General features: G+C 36.3%; 1 pseudogene; it reads right to left on the bottom strand.

The window, feature by feature from the left end:
* Positions 1 to 2,898: 2,898 nt before the first annotated feature.
* On the bottom strand, positions 2,899 to 3,702 carry LOC116589299 (annotated as a pseudogene).
* Between the last annotated feature and the right edge of the window lie 4,275 nt (positions 3,703 to 7,977).

Here is a 7,977-nt window from a genome sequence, read left to right as displayed (position 1 = left end):
TCAGTGTGAATAGATTTACATCAGCCATTTTAATGCCTACACAGGAGTCCATTTTATGACATGGTGGTTCTAAATTTTATTACCCTGTCCCTTATTGAGGAATTTTAAGATGGATTCTTCTTCTTCTTTTTTTTTTTCATTCTACAAACAACAATGTGATATATGTATACCTTAGCACATTTGTTTAGATATCTTCCTTAGCATAAATTTCTATGGAAAATGTTACAGTTTTCAGGGTCATTCTGATTTAGGGAATATTTTGTCATATCACCCTCCAATTTACAATCCCTCCGTCAATGCATATGGGTAGCTATTTCTTTATTTTTTCATAAGATCTGAGCATTATTCACTACTTTCACGTTTCCCAGACCAATAACTGGCATTGATAATCCCTAGTTTTGCTTACACTTACTTGATTACTAGTGTTTTCAAACATGTTTTCTTGTTTCTATCGAATATTTGTATCTCTTTTTCTGTGTGAATTTCCCATTTCTATTCTTAGTCCATTTTTTTCCCATTGTTTTTTGTTTGTTTGTTTGTTAGGTTCTTTGCCATTGACTGTATTATCTTTTATGCTATCCCCATTATAAATCCATTTCCTATTTCATGCCTTCTACTTTATAACATATGTTTCCTTTTATTGGCCTTTTACTTAAGAGTATTTTATTTCTGGGGGGCACCTGGATGAGTCAGTTGGTCGAGCATCTGGTTCTTGGTTTGGGTTCAGGTTGTGATCTCATGGGTGGTGAAATCCAACCCTGTGTTAGGTTCCATGCTTACTAGGGAGTCCTCTAGACATTCTCTCTCCCACTCCATCTGCCTCTCCCTCCTGCTCTCTCTTTCTTAAATAAATAAATAAATCTTTAAAAAGTTATTTTTAAGGGGGCGCCTGCGTGGCTCAGTGGGTTAAAGCCTCTGCCTTTGGCTCAGGTCATGATCCCAGGGACCTGGGATGGAGCCCCTTGTCGGGCTCTGTGCTCGGCAGGGAGCCTGCTTCCTTCTCTCTCTCTCTGCCTGCTTCTCTGCCTACTTGTGATCTCTGTCTGTCAAGTAAATAAATAAAATCTTTTAAAAAAAAAGTATTTTTAGGGAGAGGGTGGTTGTGTTATGGACATTGGGGAAGGTATTTGCTATGGTGAGTGCTGTGAAGTGTAAACCTGGAAATTCATAGACCTGTACCCCTGGGGCTAACCTTGTATGTTAATTTAAAAAAATGAAAAAAAAGTTATTTTTATGAGAGAGCACAAGTTATGGAGTCAGAATGTTAATGTTCCTATTCTAGCTCGTCTTCTTAGAAGCTATATGACTACAGATAATGGATAACTCTATGTGTCAGTTTCTTCAGATATAAAGTGTGAGTAATGCTAGCGACTACCTCATAGAAATTGTGTGAATGTCAAATGTTATAATAATTGTAAAGTGTTTAGAATATTACTTATAAGTCTTAAAGTAGTCTTAGCTTATTGTTATGTAATAAAAATCTATAATATTTTTTGAGTTTCTGGTTTTCACAGCCAGGCTTACCCTAAGATTTTGTGGTCTAAATGTGCTTGGTCACTCTAATATATTTGCTTACACCATGTATCAGTACTTCTACAGGATTAACATTTATTTAATTATACATTCGATCTATTTGCATTCATTTTCGTGAATGAGTTGTATATGAAATGTTAACTTTTTTCAAATGGCTTATTTTGTGTGTGATCCATGTAATTAAACAATTACCAGATAACTTAATAATTTGTTGCACAGTATACTTTATCTTAGTAATTTGAAATGACTGCTTTTTACTAGATTGAATTCCCACATATAGTTGATCCTAATTCTGGACTTTCTCTTTTGTTCTAATTATATCTGTCTACTTCTTAATTGAGATCATATTCTTAATATTTAATTACTGAAACAATTTTAATACATTTATATCCATATGATCTTGTTTTCTCATTTGTAAAATTGTAAAGATAATTGTATTTATCTCAGAGAGATGTTAAAAAATTATTATATGTTATGTAGAATAGTTATTAGATACTTGTAAATTTTAAAGTATATATTAACAGTTGTTATAATCATTATTCTGGAAGAATGGTTTTATGTCTAGACTGATGGGTTATTACAATAAGACCATCCAGTGAGTCATACCTCCTGTATTCATGTCCCTTTGCAATGTGAATTTCTCAGCTCTCATCAAGAGGTAGAATCTATCTTCCCACCTCGTGGATCTGGGTGGGCCTGTGTCTTGATTTGAGCAGAATGGTAGAAGTGACTTTGTGTGATTGGTATGCCTGGGCCAAAGAGGCTTTAAGTTACCTGCTTTTACCAAATAGAAATTTTTGGATAACTTTCTGAGTAGAAATATTGAGGTATGTTGGGTGGCTGTCCTGGGTAACCACTAACATTTTGGACCATCCATTCCCAGGAGAGATCTCAGTTTCAGCAGCTGCATGAGTGACTCTAGGAGGGATGTGCAGAAAACTATCCAATGGAGGGCAGCCCAAATTGCCGAATCATGAGCAAGTAAATGTCTTAAGCCTCAGTTTTAATTCCTTTGGAATGCCACAGTAGATAACTGATAACACAGACTTTAACTTCCGGTTTTATTTTAAATTGCTTTTTATTTTATTTTTTATTAAATTATTTTTATTTTATTAAATTATCAAATATTTTAAATTACTATTTTTTTACACAAAGTATTTTTAATTGGATTTGAAGATGTTTATTGCATTCTGTGTGTGGTGAAAAAAAAATGAAACATACCTATATTTAGTGCAAACTTGTGAAATACACCAAGCCTAACTGGGTAGGAAGCAGTCCCTGCCGCTCACCTCCTCTGAGACCTGAGTCAGGAGGCCCCACTGGGATGAAGTATTTCCTGCAACAGTGGGGCACCAAGTGGAACATTCACAAATTCTCCCCTTTCAGTATTGGCGGCAACTTGCCATTGTCTTTTAGTTTCTTAGCAATATCTGAATCTCCAATAAGCTTCACTTTTATAGACAGTTGAGGGTACGTGGACCGATTCGAGTAAGCTTTAAACCCCTGCAGAACTTCTTCGGCTTCTGATATAGCAAATGTCTCATATTCGACACCAGCACTATTTCTTATTTCCAGAATTTGCTGAATTCACATTTTGCTTCCTCTTTGTTTCCTTCCATAAGGAGCACGACAGAAGCTTTATTTGTCAGTACTTTGAGCCTTCCTTCTAATTTGGGAGCTTTGGGGAAAATTATCTGTAGTTTGTCAGATACTTCCATCCCCTTAATTGTATTTAGTCCTCCCATGAGCTCTCCAGAAACATAGAGCTGGGGTTAAGTGGGCCAATTGGAATAGGTTTTGAGTCTTTGAAACTTGGTCACGTGAGAAGATACCAAAACTGCTCAACTAAATACTAAATGTTTGTTAAGAATTTCTACCACCTGGGGTGCCTGGTGGCTCAGTGGGTTAAAGCCTCTGCCTTGGGCTCAGGTCATGAATCCGGAGTCCTGGGATAGAGCCTGGCATCGGGCTCTCTGCTCAGCAGGGAGCCTGCTTCCCTTCTTCTCTCTCTGGCTGCCTCTCTGACTACCTGTGATCTCTGTCTGTCAAATAAGTAAATAAAAAAATCTTTAAAAAAAAAAAAAAAAGAGTTTCTACCACCTGCTTGCTGAAACTGGAGTGGGGCTCTTGAGAAGTTCTGTTCATGAAAAACATGCAAGGGGCAGCAGGAGTTCATCCCTTCAGGCGAAGCTTGAGATCTTCTTTAGGATGCTTGTTACCCCTGGGTAGGAAGGAGCTTCTAGATTCATGGCACTGAACTTTTTTGGCCAACTTGGGCATGTGCACCATTGATTAGGTCATTTTTCTCAGAAATCTTGGAAAACTAATTTCATATTTTTCAGATCCTTAAGGCTGGTGTCTAAATGTGGTATCTGTCTTGATAGGATAGGGACCCCAAATGTGGGATGATGATAGAGTGGGGGTTGGTGGCCTGGTTGTGAAAGGAATCACCTGAGGCAGAAAAAAAGGAGATAGATGTTTATTGAATACTCCACAAGGGAACCGTGGGCAGGACAACAGAGGAAAGGCTGTGTGACATGAGGCCACAGGTCAGAGGGTGTAGTTAAAGTGGGAAGGTGAGGAGGTATGGGACATAGGGAATTATCCCTTTTTTGGTGACTGTGCCTGGTTGGAAGTAGCCCAGTGGTCTGTTAGAGCCTATGTATATCTTGAGGTGGATCCCCTGATGGTCCTGTTGTCAGCCAGGGGGCTGCTGTGGGTCCTTTCTACCTTCCATCACTCAAACCCGTTGCCTGAAAGCAGCCTCTATGTTAAGGAAGAAGTTCAACTTCCAACTCCACAATCAAAACTTGAGGGTGTGCTTCAGTTAACTCTGTTATCATGTCATTCATCTGAGCGCATGGCGGAGTCTATGGTGCCCAAACATGGACTTCAAGGAGGGACTTGTCTCTGAGGAGCAGCTGTTCCTACCAACAGCAGGACTCCACCAACCTCCCTCTGGGCCTTTCTGATTCCTTCCATATCTCAATAACTAAAATTTTGCATTCTTTAAGAATATTCTTCTCTCTATTCTCCATTTGGTTTTGAATGTCTACTTTAATCATATTCTGGCAACACATATGTCTATGAAAATATAGAAAAAGATGAAAACCCACAATAATACCTACAATAAAAATGGACACATTTTCAGATTATCAGCGAGGATTTCTTTCCCTATGAATTAGATAGAGGACAGTGCTATATTTAGAAGAACAATGGCTTACTTGTGCTTCATCCCAGGCATTCTGGTCCTCTGAAACTAAAAGATGGTCTTATCTTTCTTCAAGGCCTACTGCCAGCCCTTCAATGGCCTACTGCCATTCGGCTCCACCATCTAGAGACCTGGTATCAGTACTAAATAAATCACGTTATTCTGCACCAAAGTTTGTCAGTTTTTATTCATAATATAAATTCAGGTTGATTACACAAGACAAATGCAAGCCTCTGCCACTTTAGGACAGATACCAGAATAAAATATGATAATCAGCATTTCCAAATCAGTAGCTATCATTTCATAGATAAATCTATTTAACTATCTATTTAACTATAAATCTATTTAACTATCATATCATAGATAAATCTATTTAACTATGTTTCTCTACTATGTGCCAAAAATGTTCTGAAGTCCAAGGTGTTAAGTCTATTCACACACAGTGTTTTTCTGATACTCTGCCCTTTACTTAGTGTGTGAAATATTTTATTTCAGAATTTAGGAAAAAGAATAACTAACAACCTTTAGGAAATCAAGAAGAAAATTAAGACCAACACAGAAATGAGTAGATTGAAATTTTCCTTAAAGTACCTCCAAAATAAAGACAATCAGAAAGACTGATCTTTGACATGTCTAAAAAGAAAACTATAAAAAAAAACAAAATTATCCAAAAAAGGCATCCAGATGGCCAACCGATACATGTGAAGATCCTCAAAATCACTAGTCATCAGGGAAATGCAAATCAAAACTACAGTGAGATATTGCCTCAAACCTGTCAGAATGGCTAAAATCAAAGACACAAGAAACAACAAGTGTTGGTGAAGATGTGGAGAAAAATAAACTCTTGTGCACTGTTGAATGCAAACTAGTGTGGCCACTGTGGAAGACAATATGGAGGTTCCTCAAAAGTTAAGGTAGAATTACCATATGATATATACCACTACTGGGTATTTACCCAAAGAATATGAAGCATTAATTAAAAAAGATATACAGTTCTATGTTTATTGCAGCATTATTTATGACAGCCAAATTATGGAAGCTATCCAAGTGTCCGTAAATATATGAGAGGATAATGAAGAGGTGGTTTGTATATACAATGGAGTATTACTCAGGCATAAAATAGAATGAAATCTTGTCACTTGCAATGACATGGATGGAGCCAGAGAGCATTATGCCAAGTGAACTAAGTCGGTCAGGGAAAGACAAAGATCTTATGATTTCACTCATACATGGAATTTAAGAAACAAAAGAATCAAACAAGAAAAAAAGGGACAAAAATCCAAACTCTTCACTATAGAGAACAAACAGACTAGTGCTTAGCAGAGGAGGTGGCTGGGGTATGGGTTAAATAGGTGATGCGGATTAAGAGCACACTTAACCATGTTGAGCACTGAGTAATGTATAGAACTGCTGAATCACTATTGGTACACCTGAAACTAGTATAACACTGTATGTTAATATACTGGAATTAAAATTCAAAAATAAGTTTAACTACAGTGGAAAAAAACAAGCAAAATTAGTAATGATGAAGTTGTTTGTCAATAGCTACAGCAAGGATAATCCAATAATTCAACCACAGGGCATGGTACTTTTTTTTTCCCAATCTTTTTTTCTGATAAAAAGGAAAACATAAATTAGCTGAAATTAAATCCTCCAAGTCAAAAATTTCATATTTCATATTTCTCTAATTTTCAGCAGTACAGTTATCTTGTATAGAGAACTGTTATTTAAAATAATAGTGAGCTCAGTTCTGTTCTTTATGATAATTTTCACATTTCTTATTATTTTTCTAGAAATCAATCATGATAAAGTTGTTTTTGTGATTTATGTGAGGAAGTACTATCCCAGATTCTTCTCAATTTAAATGTAATGGTGAGGTTTTCCCCTCCATCTCAGTAAGAAAAATCTTTAGGGAACCACCATATAGTTTGACAATTTAATTTGATTTTCTACCATATATGCCTTTCCTAGCAGTGAATGAATGGCATGCTATTCTCCTTCCTCTGCTGTTTGTTTAACAACACAGGAAGAGACATGACAGTAAGATAGGAGCCAAGGCAATTGCTGCCGTCTATCCAACTTATGGGTCTTGTTTCTCTCCTCCTCCAACGCTGCTCATGATTCATATATTCCAACATGTAAGTGTGCATCATATACATGGCATGGCACTTGTTTTTCAGGCCTCTGTGTGTGTGTGTTTCTGTCTGTGTATGAAATATTTTTAGTACATGAGTGTGTATCTAGACCAGTATAGAAAAACTCAGGAGAATTTTTACAACTTGAATTTGTATATCATTTTAGTTTGCAAAGTATATTTACATCAGTCATCTCATTTTACATTTTCCTACCTCACATGTGTTTGAGGGTGAAAAGCAGGAAGTCGTTGCCTCTTTCTATGGAGAAATGACTGCAAAGAAAGGAGGCTAAGTAACATGTCCAAGGTTACAGAGTAAAGGAGAAGCATAGTTGGGACACCTGAATCCTTGACAAATGCCCTTTACCCAATATCATGCTGGCCCTAATGTATTTTCTTGATGCCGAATGGATGCTTCTCTCTTTATTTTTTTCTTCTTTTTTTTGAGATGTATTTCTCTAAGAAATGGCTAGTATTATAAAGGAATATATAAGGATTAGATTTGATTAATATATACATATATGCTGATATATATTATTATTTTGAGTACTGATACCTGTTAAAAATAAGGTTCTAGAATGTCATTGGCTTATGCAGTTTTGAGAAAGAGTTTTGTAATAGCGTGTTGTACCTTTCCCTACAACACACACACACACACACACACACACACACACACACACACTAAACAGTGCATTAGTAATAAATAATAAATAAAAAATAAATAAATAATCAACGAACCAAGTACTTATCTAATTAGGTATTATTTTTTTGCTTTGGGTTAAAGCAAAAAAAACAGAATTTCTGTTGACCCTACCCATGATTCATTTATTTTTTTTTCATGGAAAAACATTTGGATTTTATTTGATAATTTAAATGCTTTTTTGAAAATGTAGGTAAACACAATCTGTACTTGGAGCTGGATGACAGACAGGCTTTTAACATAAGATGTTCATCCTAGAAGGTGATTTTTTCCAGAAAACATTTCAATATTGGGAATCTTTGCTGCAGGTGTTTCCACAGGAGTCCTTGAGAGACTAATTTCTTTATGAACAGGTTGCTACTACTTCTTGTGAAGTTCACAAAGCACCTTTCTCTTTGC

This window comes from Mustela erminea, chromosome 4 (assembly GCF_009829155.1).
Source record: "Mustela erminea isolate mMusErm1 chromosome 4, mMusErm1.Pri, whole genome shotgun sequence".
Lineage (NCBI taxonomy): Eukaryota > Metazoa > Chordata > Mammalia > Carnivora > Mustelidae > Mustela > Mustela erminea.
This window is presented reverse-complemented; position numbering and strand designations above follow the sequence as displayed.